The sequence below is a fragment of the Microtus oregoni genome, unplaced genomic scaffold, assembly GCF_018167655.1.
Source record: "Microtus oregoni isolate MIOR12 unplaced genomic scaffold, Mior012 000002F_ref0000024, whole genome shotgun sequence".
Classification (NCBI taxonomy): domain Eukaryota; kingdom Metazoa; phylum Chordata; class Mammalia; order Rodentia; family Cricetidae; genus Microtus; species Microtus oregoni.
The window spans coordinates 53,314,661-53,331,715 of NW_024543061.1; positions in this window are offsets into that span (position 1 = coordinate 53,314,661).

Consider the following 17,055-nt stretch of genomic DNA (forward strand, 5'->3'; position numbering starts at 1 on the left):
AACACGCCTGTCTCAGCTCTGGAGCCTTAGCTGCCCTCCTCCATCAGCTCCGACAGCCCAGTAACTTTTCTGTTTTAATTCTGAAAATTAGTAAGGCCATTTTTCCCCAACTAGGCACCTGACAAAAATCTGCCTTCCCAGGGTCCAGAGCACTTTTTGACAGAATGAACTTTCTTTCCCTTTTGATCTGTTATACACAAACATTCATTTCACAAATGTGTTCAAAACACCTATTATGCACTCAGTAGAATTACCTGGAGACTATATACTCATTGGAGTTGAACTTGACAAACCTTACTAAAGCTAGGTAAGAAACATGTGGATGTAGCTCAGTGATACCAAGCTTGCGTGGGCATACACAAGGTCCTGGGTTGAGTCCCCAGTGCCTCAAAAATCAAAACCATCAAAAAGCCCAGAATCCATACTTTCAGAATTGTAATTCCATCCTGAATATGCTTCCCTGTGTGACTGTGGGAAAGTGTCCTCATATCTCCCTGCCTTAGTTTCCCCTCCTTTAAATGACAATATAGTATAGATATATAAGTATATATCTAAAGTCCTTTAAATGGTGTTAATGTTTATAATTCTCTTGGACCAATCAGCACATACACACACACACACACACACACACACACACACGCCAAGGAAGCAGCAAACAAAACCTCGGCAGTGCCAAGCACAGCCCAGGTCACACAGCGGCTGAAGGAGTCTGGACAGCGGGCAAAGGCAGAAGCCCACCGCTGAGAGGAAATTTTAAATAACTGAAATAGCATTTTTCACCCGCCAAGCTGGCGAACATGACAGAGGAAAGGAGCTGGGGAAATGTGGCACTTGCTGATGGGAATGAACTAGAGGACCACCAGCAATTTGCACCGAACGGCTGCATCACCTGAGGTATTTCTGACAGTGTGAATCCTTCTAACGATGGAATTGAAAATAACCAGGCAAAAAATGGAAAGCTATGAAGGACTGAGGTTTGTCAGTAATAGTGGGAAAGAACAGAAAGTGTCTGCTATGTAGATCACACAGAAAGAAAATCCTGGGAGCTGACATGGAGATTGTGTGTGTTGTCTGTCTGTCTTGTCTATCTGTCGGGCAAAGGGGAGAAGAAGAATAAAAGGAGGGAGAGGAAGAAGCAACTATAGAATGAGATCTATAAATGCAGACAGTTTTATGACTACCCATAGAGAACGGTCTAAAAGGGATTTTATAAACAAATTAACTCAATTATCTTTAGATTAAATATTTGTATTATCTGCACTTTTCTATTGTTTCCTGGAGATATAGATTACTTTTAGAATGGGAAGGAATTTATTTTTCTTTACATTATTTTTTTGGTTAGCACACCAAAAATAAACTTTATTGTGATGTTTTTATATGTGTATATATGCATGTTCCCATTACTTTTCTCATTGTTATAATAAACTATCGGACAAAAGAAACGTAAAGGAAGAAGGGCAGCTTACCGTTCCTACTCTAAGAAGGCACACAGGGCAGTGTGGCGGGAAGCCAGGCAGCAAGAGCTGCTGGCTGGTCATGCTGACGTCACGGTCAGGAAGCAGAGACGTGAGCTCTAGCAAGTACCCCACTTTCTTCTCTTTTCTTTCTTACTGGATTCAGGACCTCAACCCTTGGGATGGTGTCACCCACATTCAGGGTGCCCATTCCCAGCTCCCTCTTTCCCTTAGTTCTTCTCCCTTTCTTTCTGGCCCCCCACCCCTTATTCCATTATTCACTCCTGGTCCTCCCTTCTCCCTTCCGTTAGACCTCTTCTTCCTCTCTCTTAGTCCCCTTTCCACTTCCATGTGATACACACACACATACACATTTACATCTAGACTCTACATGTGTGAGAACGTATGCGATATTTGCCTTACAGGTGATCATTATATGAAGTGAAATAAGAGTTTATTCCCTAAATGTTAATGCCCAGGGTGTCTCCAGCTACCAGCTCTTGTTCTGCCCTAGTTGTGGGAAGTGCTGTCCCCTCAGGGTGGTGGGAAAGCCTGGTTCTCAGCCTGCTTGGACTTGGGCATTTACAAATAACAACTCTATTCACAAGGACCAGATAGGCAGCCAGCAGGTGGCTTCCAGCCAAAGGATGACACAGCTTTGAGAGCTGGACACCTCCAAGGAAACAGCTGTTTTCCTGCCCCCAGTTCACAACAAGGTGTCCAGCTCTAGGGACATGTCCTTGTGAGAAATCTGCACCAAATGAAGGCAGAATGGCCCTCTGTGACCAAGTGTCTGGGCCACCAAGAGTTCATAAATTCTTCCCTGACAAGCCCCAAGAAGGAGAGCTGGCCTAAGACTCCAGATCACCAAGTTCCCCACGCCATGTGACCAGAAGACAGGGACACCAGGAGTCTAGAATGTTAGGACCTCCACAAACACCTGATATCTTTGCATATTTGTTAAAGACTCAGACATCAGTTCAGCCCGGACATACTGATTGAGCCCCCGCTGACCAAGCTGCATCCAGTACATCACACAACCACACCCCCATCAGTAGACTCTTAATTCTACTGTGTAGTCCTCTGAAATATCAGCCCCTCTTACCATTTCCCTTCTCATCCTGTGTGGGGCTCGGCTTCATAGGCAGGTGTCCCCAACTCAACTGTTCTCCACTTATGAATTCCAGCTCCTACCAGATAAACTATGGTTAGCAACCTTAACTATCAACTCTCACCCACTTCACAGCAAGAGAAACTGGAGTTTGTAACTTGCCTGACTGCCGGGCTAAATGGTATCAAACCAAACCTCTGAGCCCGCCTAGCACTGGGGCCTTTTTCTGAGAACCAGGCTTTCTCAAATGGGGCCTAGGCTTTCTTGGAATCACAGTTCCGTTGTGGGTTCATGCAGGATCAAAGTCCCAATGCTGGCACACACTAATGGATTATCTTGAGTGACACAGCCTCACCATGTCTCAGTTCACTGACATGATAATGATAGCCATGTCTGTCAGGCTGTGAGACTGCACAGCAAGTCCCCCCAGAGTGCAGTGCTTACGGGGTGAAGATGAGCTGGTAACGAGTGTTTGAGGACTGAGGACTAGGTGTGACCTCAGTGCCACAAGCCCAGGATAGGCACCCTTGAAGCTCATTGGTCACCAGCCTAGCCTGAACAATGAGATTTGGCTTCAGTGAGAGACTCTGTCTCAAAAGCCAAAGGTGGAGAGAGATTGAAAAAAGACACCTGATAAACCCCGGTCCCCATTCACACTTATACCACAGGCACATGTGCGCGTGTTCACATACCACATCACACACAACCACGGCAATTTTTTAAATGTGTTGCTTGCATACAGTTTGCATTTATTTTGTTCACTAAACTGTCCCTTGAGGCAAACTCCGGAAATAGAGGATCAGATAGCTTCTAGGCCAGCAGGAATAGTCCCAAGGGGGTCTAGGTGGTCAAGCTTTGGACAGACTGTTTTGGGAGCAGGGGGCATCTACTTTCCCTTCATGGGCTTCATAAGAGGAAAGATAAGCAAAGGCTTGTCTAAGCTGCTCCAATCCAGCATATCCACATCCCAGCAGTTCTCAGTGCCCAGCCCGGCCCAGTCTGGCCTGCCCTGACCCAACCCGACACAATAGGAGCCATGGGAACTGGAATAAGACAATGAGAGAATCATAAAGATGCTAAATTCTAGGGCCAGAGAGGACTACAGAAATCATATATTATAATCCCTGTGTTTCTCAGGTAATAAAAGCGGGATCCAGAAGGCGACTGAATTGGCTCTGGCTTTTTTTGGTTCCTGGGATGTTTCTATGGCTGGATTCCAAGCCTGTCTATACTTTGCAAGCCCTGAGCAGTGGCTCCTCCTGTTCCTGGGCCTTCAGCCACTTGCTCTAGAGGAGCTGGTTGGAAACAGACTTGTTTCAGGAGGGGACGAAGGATGCTGGCTCCTGCCTCAGGCACGGGGTTGGCTATGTATTTTGTACAATCCAAAGTAAAATGGAATACAGAGCCCCTCATCCAAACATTACACCAGTCAGCACCATGTTACCATTAGGAAATACAGACAATAACTAATGTATGGTTTATTTTAACTCAGAGTGTGGGAGGGACCAGACAGGATCTGCACCCACAGAAGACTGTAATAAAAGTCATCAATTGCAGACCAAGTAATGCCCATGTGCCAGCTCTGCCAGGCTCAGCCACAAGAGCCACCATCCCAGAGGCAGTGCTGTTAAACTAAGGGCGTGACCAAGAAAGGCTTTTACCTCCTGAAGCCAGACTGAAAGGCCAGAGAGGTATTTCTTTCTCAGACGCCCAAACACCAGCGCGAGGCTACACAGGTCATGAAAAATGTGGCAGAGACAGCACCACAGAGCAACCAATATCCAACCCCACGGAAGCAGGAACTTGGGAGCTAACTCAGAAAGAATTCAAAATAACCATCCTAATGTCGACAAGAGAATACAGCTGGATAAAGAGTGCGTGAACAAAGTAAGACTCTTCCGAAACTTCCAAGAAGAGGGAACAGGCCAGCATTATCTTTATGAATACAAGGAAATAAAGGAGAAAAGAGAGAAGGAGGCAAAAATGGAGGGTGAAGAAGAGGGGGAGGGAAGAAAATTGTGGCCCAATATGCCTGACAAACAGATAGAAAAATATGCAGTCAAAAAACAGTAGCATACCAGGCCTGGGAGATGGCTCAGTGGATAAAGTGTTCACTATTAAAGTGGGAAGATCAGAGTTTGGATTCCCAAAACCCACATAAAGCCAGGCATGTATGAGACTGCCTATAAATCCAGCACATGGGGATCCCCAGAACAACTCACTAGCTAGCCTAGCCAGAATCCTTAGATCTGGGTGCAGAGCAAAGCCTTGCTTCAATCAAATAAAATGGAAAGTAATCAAGGAAAGTATCTGATGTTAACTTTAGGCCCCCACACATGTGAAAACACACACACATACCATACATGCACATATATGCAAGACAAAATACTAATGTATCTAATGCAACATCACCTTAGATGAAACCTATACCAGAATTGGTTAGTTGGCCTTCCATTCCCATGACAAAATGCCTAAGAGAAAGCACGCTTCACTTTGGTTCTTGATTTCAAAGGCTTTGGTCCATGATCACTTGGCTCATTGCTTCTAGAAATCTGGGAGTCAACATGTCATGAGAAAAAGCATGTGACAGACAGAACAAAGGGGACAGGGCAAGGATGTGTCCCTGAGGACTAGAACCTTCAGCCAGAGCCCACCTCCCATTTGTATCAACTCCCAGCAGGCCATAGAACATCCACGGCTTGATCTGTATGATGAGGTCAAAGCCTTCATGGTCGGATTACCCCTGGGTGCTGATGTACTTCAAATCAGACTTCACTACAAGAGTCTGTGGACCTTTGGGTCTACCAATAATAAAGTGGGTTTTATGAAAGGGATGTAAGAATTGCTCAATATATGCAAACCAGTACAAATGGAATATTTCACAGCACAATGAAGAACAAATATCCATAGGATCGCTTTTATACAACTAAAAATAGTGAACAAAATTTCATATTCTTTCAGAATTAAAAATATTCTTTAAGAAATGTTGCTTGCTGCTCTTAAGGGGATGTAGCATGAATAATAAAAACCCAGAGACAGATACTGGGGTTCAAGGAATGATCAGAAACGCAAAGCAGCCAACCACCAGAGAGACCCTTTTACCGCTACCAAATCTTCAGACTGAAAGGACGAGATCCTGTTTCCACGAATCCTCAGACTCCACACTCCAGTGAGTTCCTGTCTCTTCCCCTTTATTTTCCTCTCTCCTCCCAGCCATATCACTCCTGTCTCCACTTTCCTAAGTGCTGGGATTAAAGGTGTGTGACTCCCAAACGCTAGGATAAAGATGTGAACCACGACCACCTGGATCTATTTCTGGATTAATCTTGTGGTAGCCCAGGGTAGCCTTGAACTCCCAGAGATCCGTCTGCCTCTGTCTCCTGAGTCCTGGAATTAAAGGTCTCTCTGGCCTGTATGGCACACAATCCTGCAGAGCAGGCACTTATAGAAAGATCAACTCAAACTCTAAAGTATATGTTAAATAAACAGAAAGGAATGATAAAGACCCCCAGACACAGATTGCATAATGCTTTATTAACTTTGAATTTTTTAAATGCTAATGAGAAAGAAACAGCTGCAGAGAGACATCAGATAGTAGAAAAAAACTATAGAATTAAATCAGCCAATATACCTCAGAATGGAAACCGGGACATGTGTTATGTTGGGGAGGGGTTTTGCTTTTGTTTCCACAAGGGAACTGGAGTTTGTTCCCATTACCTACATCAGAGGGTTTACAACCACCTGTAACTCCCCAGGTCCAGGGTACGCAATGCCTTCTTCTAGCTTCTGAGGGCACTTTAGCTCACGTGTGTGTGTTACACACATACACAAATGCACATACAAAATAAATAAATAAATAAATAAGCCCTTAAAATAATAAACGAAAATTTTAAATTATTTTCAGCTGGGTATGGTGCTATGTGTCTCTAATTCTATTGGTGGAGAAGAAAATTAGGAGTTTGAGTACATCTTGGGCTTTATGTCAAAGTCATTGTCTCCAAACAAAGGGACAAACATTTCCAAACAGAAAAGGTGTAGGAAGAATGTAAACCGACATAAGGAGAATGTGACACTCCACAGCTAAGTCTGACTCGATGGTGAACAGCTGCAGGCATCTCTCGGGTCAAGAAGAACCAGGAGGCACTCTTCACTTCCACTCAGCACAGGAGTGGGAGTTCCAGGCAGAAATGTCAGGCAAGTGCGACAAGACATCCCTGTCTGCAAAGGAGGAGAAACATCTCGATGGCATGGTCTTCCATGGAGAACACACCCCACTCAAGCTACTGACACTAATACATTAACTCAAGAAGGACTCAGCTGCATTTCTAAAAAGAAATTAAGAAGACAGTCCCAACCACATCCAAAAAGAATGAAATACTTAGGAATAAATTTAATCAAGAAGGAGAAAGATCTGAATTCTTATTGTTAAAATGCCCATATAACTAAAGACAACAAACAAATTCAAAGTGATCCTTATCACAAGAACAGGAAAAACATTCCTAAAATTCACAGGAAGCCAGAAAGAACCCTGAATAGCCAACACAATCTAGAGTGGAAAGAAAGCTAAGACATCACACATTCTGATTTCAAACAATATTGCAAAGCCATTGCAATCAAACCAGGCTTAAAGCAGGTCGTGATGATGCATGCTAGTAATCTCAGCACTCAGGGGTGGAGGCAAGAGAATGCAGCAGCTGAGTCTGTTTTTAAGAAACAAAACAAAAGCCTGCAAAGATAAAAATAAAGAAAAATAAAGGGCACAAAAGCCCGGAACTGGCATCCATAGAGAGATGGCACAACTGAACAGCACAGGGAACTATAAAGGAACCCACAGGTCGTTAAACTTTATAACCGTATTGTGACAGTTAAGCTTGGTTGTACACCTGACTGCATCCAGAATCAATGAAAACACAAGCTACCAGGCACTCCTGTGAGGGACTATCTTGATCAGATTATCTGAAGCATGGAGACCTGCCCTGAAGGTGGGTGGCATCTTCTGGTGGCAGCAGGGATAAAAAGACAAGAAAAAAGAAAGCTGGGTTTTGCCTGCTTACCCTCACCATGCTGGCAAGTCCACCTATCCTGTCGCTGTAGCATTCCTTTACCAACATTAGAAGCAACTCCTTCCACCTTCTCACTTAGACTGAAGACCAGCGGGTCTCGGAATCGTCCAGGTCTTCAGGGCTGAGTTGAGATGGCACAGGCATCCAGCCTCGTGGACCAATATTTATTCTATCAGTTATGTTTCTGTAGAAAACCCTGACAATACAGGTACCAGGAACACACAATAGGAGAACGGTCCTCAAAGAATTGAAAAACAGGATATCAACATGCAGAGGTATGAAATTGGACCTTGATCTCACATTATCTGATACCAACAACTAATAAAGAATGGATTACAGATTTACGTGCAAGACCTGAAGCTTGAAAACTCTTGGAAGAAAGCAAAGGAAGTACCTGAACTAGCCTTGATGATGACCAAAGGTTAGGTAAGAAGATCAAAACCAAACAAAACTATTATAAGCTAAAAGGCTTTATACAGCAATGGAAATAGCTGGGAAAATGAAAAAGTTGGATTAAAATGTGCAAGACTCATAGCTGATAAAGAGTTGGTGTCAGGGACTCCTACAGCTACAGAAAAATAAACATCAAATAATCCAATTCTAAGATGGACCCAAATAGACAATTTTCTTCAAAGAAAACATAAAAGGCAATAGGTTCATGCCAGGGCACTAAGCATCACCACCCGCTGGATAAGTGCAAGCCTGACAAAGGGCTGGAGAAGTGCTCAAGGGTGGGAAAAACTCTTGCTCTTCCAGAGGACCTGAGTTCAGTTTCCAGCACCTAGCTCAGATTCACAAATGCCTATAACTCCAGCTCCAGGGGATCCGGAGCCTTCTTCTGGCCTTCGTGAACACCCATAGACATGGGGCATATATTCACACAGATACACACATATACATACAGATAAATAAAAGTTTAAAATAAACCTTTGAAAAAATAAGTAAGTGTGGCAAGAGAATGGAGAAAAGGGAAGCATTGTGCAGTGCTGGGTGGGGTTACTATTGCTGTGAAGAAACACATAACGAAAAGCAAGTTGGGGAGGAAAGGGTTTATTTGGTTTACACTTCCACATCCTAGTCCATCACTAGGGAAGTCAGGACAGGAACTCAAACAGGGCTGGAATGTGGAAGCAAGAGCTAATGCAGAGGCCATGGAGGAATGCTGCTTCCTGGCTTGGTCCCCCTATCTTGCTCTGCCTGCTTTCTTATAGAACCCAGGACCATCAGCCCAGAGGTGACCCCATTCCCCAGTGAGCTGGACCCTCCCCCATCAATGACTAATTAAGAAAATGCCCCACAGGTTTGCCTGCAGCTCAGCCTTACAGAGGCATTTTCTCAATTGACACTCCCTTCTCTCAGAAGACTCTAGCTTGTGTCAAGTTGACATAAAACTAGCCAGCACAGTCTTTGTACCAATTATGGAAAACAATGTGGAGGATCCTCAAAGATTTTAAAAATAGAACATCTGACCCTCAGAGGTGCATCTGACGTGTCTCAAAGAAAGACCTGCAGTCCATGATCACTGAAGCAACGTCCACAGTTGCTCAGATACAGAAAGTGTGCTACCTAAACACAGCGAGACACTAGCCAGCCTTGGAAAACCCTGTCCCTTGCAGCAGCAGCAGCACTTGAAACTGCAGACACTGTGCTCTGGGTAATAAGTTAGATGATGGTGTATGCTATATGATCCCACTTAATGTGAAATTTTTAAAAAGTGTCACACTCAGAAGCTAAGAGTGGATAGCCCCATTGCTACTGACCAGGCCAGTCTTTCTTTCTGTGACGTCATTGAGTTTCAGCTACTGCCCCAATCCCTGGCCAAGATACTTCCTGTTCATGTCTCAAAAATTCTGCCTCACCAAGTCCTCCTAATTCCATCATAATTTACCTCTCCTTAGTGCAAGAAATATCAAATATGAGTCTTTTCTATCAAATACTATAAAACTTGTGTTTAGGGCAAGGAATTCAAATCTTTTTTATCTCCCCTACCTCTTAACACTACTATGGAACTGACACACACATATATAAACACACATACACCATCCAAGTAAAACCTTAGTTTACATTAAGGTCCCCTGCTGCATTGAATAATTAGGTAGTCTGGCACAGTGACCACTTTCTCCTTCCTCCATTTCCTATGTGCCAGTTCTTTTAAGACTAGCCAATCAAACCCCAGCCAAATGGGAAACAGCATGGTCACCTCCTGAGTTAGAATAAAAACCAAGTGTACTTTCTGCCTCTGTGTGCCGGACCTTCCAAGCACAGCATCTTGGTCAAGAGTAAAGTTTGCTTTGTCCAGACACTTCTGTCCGACTGGTCTCTTTCTTTAGACACCCAGAACTTCTGTCTAACATTAGTCTCTTGCAAAGGTATGGTCCAGCATAGTTTTGTAGGGTTTTGATTAATGCCTACCACCAGGAGCCAGGGCAGCTTTATTCATGTGTGTCTTGATGCCTTGCACAGGAATATATATACTGAGTGAGTTAACCAATGAGACGATCCTGGGAATATCAACATATCCAGCTGGAATAGAAGAGTTCCCTCATCCATAACAGGAGGGTGAGAATCATTGCCTTGAAGCAGGCTATGAGAAATAAACAAGACTGTGCATCAGAAGAGCCTGGTGCAGGAGAGGCTATTTATTACATTTGAGGACAGAGTCTATGATGCTGGCTGCAGGAGGATGATGGAGGAAGGTCATTGGCTAATAAAGGAACTGCCTTGGCCCATTTTATTGGTTAGAACATAGGTAGGTGGAGTAAACAGAACAGAAGTCTGGGAGGAAGAGGAAATGAGCTCAGACTCCACAGCTCTCCTCTCGGGAGCAGACGCCTCAGAGAGACGCCATGCCCCGCACCTGGGCAGACACACGCCATGAAGCTCCGACCCAGGATGGACTAGGCTAGAATCTTCCCACTAAGACCGGTTCTCACAGATTATTAGAGATAGGTTGATCAGGATGTGAGAATTAGCCTGTAAGTGCTAGAGCTAAAGGGCCAAGCAGTGTTTAAAAGAATACAGTGTCCGTGTAATTATTTCGGGGCATAAGCTAGCCGAGCAGGCAGCCGGGGTGCTGGGGACGCAGCCCCGCCGCTCTTATTACTACAGGAGGATACCAAGGGGTTCCTTGAGCTTGTAGTTATGCAAAGGGCTAGGATGCAGGACACCCCCCGCAAAACAGTTCATCTACTGTCGCTATCAGGGCTTTTTAGGAGGAAGGAACTTCAGGCTGGTTTGTTTCTGTTGTCTTTTTAGACTGAATATGTTTCTCCTCCTCGTCCAGGAAGCATGTGTAGGTGAGGGCAGAGGCAACTAGCTAAATCCAGCAGCAACTAGCTCCAAAAACTCAGTCCTTCTTCTACACTGGTTGCCTTTTCCGGGAAATGCTTGACCTAAACTAACTTTAGCCTCCCCTTACTTTTATATACATTGACTGACTCTCCATGGAAATTGGGTAAACACCCCAGTTCATTGAACAGTCGCCCCCTCAAGCTTTGGTCACCTCTCCTGCCACTGAAAAGCTTCATAGGGATTTTTAGTGGAAAAGATTACTAAGTACCACAGTCATTTTAAGCAAAAGGAGAGTTAGCAATCCGTGCCAGACTATCCCCACCCCCACCCCCCAGGGACCGGAAGTACACGCTCTGGAGCTGCTGGCCTCTTGCTAACTCAACTTGCCCTCCTGGGCTTGGTTTTCAGAGTTGTCTGGTCTGGAGGCAGCTGGGCACTGAGTTATCCACCAAGAGCTGCCCAGTGTGTCCCCAGACGGGAGGGGTACCTCAAGGAGACTGCCCGCAGGGGAGAGCTGATCCTCCGTAGCAAAGCTGGGCTCCTCTGAGCCTGCATAATTTGGAGTCTGCAGGGAGCTAAATATCCCTTGCAAAGAATCACAATCACCTTTTGCACTTGCCCAGCTTTTGTTCCCGCTCAGAACACATTCTAGGCTATTAGCTTGTTAGAGCCTCAAAAATAACCCCGCGAGACTACAAGCAGGAGTCATTGCCCCATTCCTCAGAAGAAGAAACTATGACTCAGGACATAACCATCATCGGGCGCATAATAAACCATTATAAAACCATGTTTTCTGTGTGCTACAAGCTTCACTTGAATTATCTCAATTAATTTCAGGAAACAAGTTCTATTACCATCTTCATGCAGCCGCTCAGAAGTCAGAGTGTGGGGAGAGCGAGACTGTTTGCGCCACATATCAAAAAATGACAGTCTGGATTTTCAAAGGCTCCATGGTCTGTCTTTCCAGGTGTGCTTATGCAAAGGGCCCGATGGCAGGGAGCCCTCAGACACAGCTCATCTCGGGGTTCCCACTCCACAGCCACAGGAACAGGTGAAGAGAAGGAGGATGGCCCGCTGCTCTTCCAGCTGACGCGTTTGGGGAAAGTTGCTGATCATCCTGAGATTTTCCTAGATTTCTGAGGGGTGGGTCCTGCTCAAGGCTCCTCAGATTGAAAGTACAGGTATGTTGACTCAGTGTCTGGGTCACAGGCAGGTGAAGACACTACACTGCTGGCCTTGAAGATGGAGAATCAAGTTAAAAGACAGGGGAACCCAGAACCTACAGGAAGAAGCCAAACAGCCCCGTTGAAGCCATTGCTAATTTCAAAACCTCTAGAACCATAGACAAGCATATAGGTGCTTAACTGTATCAGCTTTATGAAACCAATATATCAACTATCAACACAATTTTACAACCCTGGCATCATTTTATGGTGGAACCTCATTCTGTTGTCAGTCATACATCATCTCTCCAAAGCTCCCAGTTTATGAGCAACCAATCGCCTTCTGCCTATGGGCTTACAGACATTTCCTATAAACAGAATCACATAATCAGTGGACTTTTAGGTCTGGCTTTTGTTTTTTTAGCTTAGCATATTATTTGATTTCACCCATGCTGGAGCATGCATCAGGTTCCATTTCTTCTTATTGCAAAATACCCTCAAGCTCTTATAACTTATTTCTTCAGCTGTGATAAACACCATCACCAAGAGCAACTTGGGGAGGAGAGGGTCTATTTAATCTTATATTTTTAGTTGTGAGCTGAGCCTTTAAGGACTGAGCCATCCTTCCATCCTGGGTCTTTATAATCGTACAGATTGTAGTTCATCATCTAGGAAAGTCAGGGCAGGCACCTGAGGCAGGAACTGAAGCAGAGACTGTAGGAAAAAGCTGTGTTCTGGCTCGCTTCCCATTGCTTACTTCTTATACAACTCAGGATCACCTACCCAGGGGTGGCACCATCCACATGAATCATTAATCAAGAAAATTCCCCACAGACTCGCCTACAGGCCAATCTGATGCAAGCATCTTTGTAGATGGATTACGTAAGTCTATTTCTACATTAAAGCTGTGTACCAGCGTAAAATGAATGTAGACAGATTGTAAAAAATATATACAGCTTTAATGTAGAAATAGACTTACAGAATCACGTTTCCCGTGGAGAAACAGGAAGCAGAAGAGAGGGGAGGCCGCACATCCGGCAGATTTATAGGTAAACATTACCCTGAGGCGAACACGCCCCCTAAGGCTGGGCTTAACCCTACAGGATTATATAAAGTAGTCCCACTCTATCTCAGAATTGAGTATAATGAAGGGTTCTTTATTTAGGGGTAGATCCAAAGATCACAGTCCTCTGCACGAGCAGGGACAGAAACCGAATCCAACAGCCAAGAGAGAGGCCACACAAACTCTATGTCTACATTTATAGTACAAGAGACCACACCCAAGTGGGCTGGTATCTTAAAGGCTATTGGCTGAAGGAGTTCTCACAGAACCTCTCCCTTTTGTCTAAAAAAAAAAGAGTTCTAAGCCTAATACAAAACTATATACAATAAGAACAAATATCAAGTATAAAAATTAGAACTAAAACCAGCATAAACAATATCAGGCAAGAAATATATGCTAAATGTTTTAATAGCTATCTTACACTAAAAAGTCTAAGGCTTGTATTAGCAATGGCTTGGCTAAGTCACGAAAGGAAAGTAACTACAACTATCTAGTCTTCAACCCCATCAAAGACCTGAGAAGGGAAATAATATTACTTGAGTAAACAGGAAATACAATCAAGTAACTTTCAAAATGGGCAATAAATGACAGAGACAACTGGCTACCTGAGCAATCACCCAAAGTCTCATTTGCATCGTTGGAAGATATGGCTTTGGCTAAGGTCTAGAGTAACTGACAGACCATTTTCAGAGGCAGGAAAATTTTCAAAACTATCTTACCCTGTCTTGGCAAGTTTTCACAGTCTTTTTTCTTTTATCTTCCTTGTCCTGTCTGGACACTGTGCATTTTGTCAGCAGGCAAGGCATGAGCAGTTCTTTGCCCAAAGACCAATTTTGCCAAGAAGAAAACAAGCTCCAAGTGGAGTGTCTTGGGTGTCCAATATTCTCTTGAAAATAGATTGGTGCTGCCAGGAGCAATCATGTCTCATATCAACAGAACCCTAAGTTAATTTTTTTAGATTTATTTGCTTATGCATTTTATGTGCATGAATGCTCTGTCTTATATATGTACCAGAAGAGGGCATCAGATCCTATTACAGGTGGTTGTGAGCCACCATGTAGTTGCTAGGAATTGAACTCAGGACCTCTGGAAAAGCAGCCAGTGCTCTTAACCACTGAGCCATCTCTCCAGCCCCCAACCCTAAGTTATTTAAAGGCCATATTCTATAGTTCTTTGAAGTGGCTGAAGATTACCTATCTATGTAGAATACAATCTCTATGTATCTAAAGAACCTGATTAGTCTAACTCTAACTGTGACAAACATGTATAACTATTGACCTATAATTCTTAATACTTATATAACTTAAAGAGTAATGCCCATATTAAAATATTAAACAATCTTTAAACAACTATGCTGCAAATGAGGACAATGACCTCAAAATGTAAACAATGTAAAAGTATCTTGATCAGAGTTAGAAATGTATAATGCAATATGATAAATATATTCTAAAATTGTATCAATATGCAAAATGTCTTAAGCAGAGGGAGAAGCATATATGCATACACTATGACAAAATAACTTTGCATTTTATTGCAAGTATTGTAAACAGAAATAGGAGCATATTCAATATAGCAAATATAATTTGAATTTGTATCAATATGCAAGAATCTATAGCAATGTAAATTGTCTATAAATAATAGCTCACAAGTATTCACTCTATTACACTATTATTATTTGTGTGAGTAAACTCACACTAATCTACCTATTATCCCATCCAATTTCTCTTTTTTTTTCAAAGAAGATCCCTGAGCCTACACAATTTCTACCCCAACCCCCAATCCTATACCAGTTATAATCACCCCTAATTGATGTTCCTAACCCTGAGGACAAACTTTGTTGGTAGAGGGGACGTTGTCTTCTAGAATTACTTCAAACTGTCATGGGGGTGATGTTCTTACTATGGGATTCTATAAAACTAAAACAATGGTTAAGTTTCAAGATTTACTGTGTGGTATAATTGTACATTGTCTTGAAAAGTCAATAGGGTTTTATTCTGAAGTTTATACTTGAAGTTCTGGCCAGAACATTGTAAGAAGGTGCACCATTTCAGCTAACCAGGTAGGAAACATCTTGAGCAGCTGGTACCCCAAACAGATCTTAAAGTAGCCCTATCAGTATCATGACGTCATATGAACCAGCTGGAATCATTGTTGTGGGGCCCCATTTTCTTCCTGGAAACATCAAAGATTACTGCAGGAAAATTTATTGTTCATTGTGGAAAACAAACATTATTCATATAGACATATATTCAACAAAAGCTATTATAGAGACAAAAATGATATGGAGAGAAGTAAAATTTTTCCTAAATTCTTTCCATTTTCTGTCCCATACCAGCTGGCTCATGACATGAAATAGAAACTCTAAATTTTTCTTTAAACAATATGCTTGAATTTAGAAAAGGACAGAGCAGTTGTCCAATGCCAAAGCCAGCTTTAATTTTTAAGTAAAAATATATTCATATTCAGGTAATGAAATTTTACTCTGCAGATGACCTGTCCTCATAAGTCAGATTTCTCTCCACTTGGTGATCTTTTCTGGATAGTTATCTTTCTTCTTTGGGCATCTAGATGTCCAAGGTCTCTCAATATTTTGAAGATGAACATTTTCCTGCAAAGACAATAACAGAACCCTGCCCCAACCCCTATGAGGTTTTCTTACCACCTGTATGGTTGTCACCTCTGTGGATGAGCTGTTATTTCTGTCTCAAGATGTTTCTCTTTTTCAAACCAAATCTTTATTAATTTTGATGGTATCCTTAGCTTTTCTTCTCCTGTGGAAACAAGAGTGAATCCCCTTCCCCAATGTAGCACATCTCCTGGTTTTCATACTAAGGTCAACACATCATTGAAATATACTGGTTTATTTAATTCAGAAGTTTTTTTACTATTATCCAACGTGTCTCTGCTACCGTTGTTCCTTTCTCATTAGCGTTTAAAAAATTCAAGGTTAATAAAGCATTATGCAATCTATTTCTGGGGTTATTTTCCATCCCTTTCTGTTTGTTCAACATATCCTTTGTAGTTTGATTTGACCTCTCTATACCTGCCTGACCTGTAAGATTGTTTGTCATACCTGTAAAATGCATTATATTATAATAAGCAAAAAACTGTTTCATTTTCTTAGAGACATATGCTGGACAATTATCTGTCTTTATTTATGCAGGTATACCCATGATGGCCATAATTTCTAATAAATGCATGACTACTAAATCAGTCTTTTCTGAGTTCAAAGCAGTTGCCCATTGAAAACCTGAATAAGTGTCAATGGGGTGGTGTACATATTTTAATTTTCCAAAATCTGTAAATAGAAATACATCCATCTGCCAGATTTTATTCCTTTGAGTACCTTTTTAGTTACTCCCTGCAGGTAGCAATGTTTGGTTATTGAAAGAGCAAGTAGACATCTCTTTATAATCTCCTTAACTTGTCATGTAATAGAAAACTCTTTCTTTAAACTTTTGCTATTGACATGACTTTTTATGAAATTGTGAGGCCTTCAACACATTTTCAATCAATAATTGATCAAATTCTGCATTACCCTGTGCTAGAGGACCTAGCAGACCTGTATGGGATCAGATGTGTGTTATGTATATTGGACAAAGCCTATTCATAAATATATCTTGAACCTGAATGAATAATGAAGTCAATTCTGTATCATCTGGTATAAATTCAGTGGTTTCAATATGCAAAGCAACTCTTTCTGCATATTGCAAATCAGTAACTTTATTAAGAGGTTCTTTAAAATCCCTTAGTACCATGAGAATTGCATATAATTCTGCCTTTTGGACAGAATTATAAGGACTTTGTTTCACTTTACTTAAATCTTCTGATTTGTAACCTGCCTTTCCTGATTTATTTGCATCAGTATAGAATGTATTGGCTCCAGCTATTGGTGTGTCACACACAATTG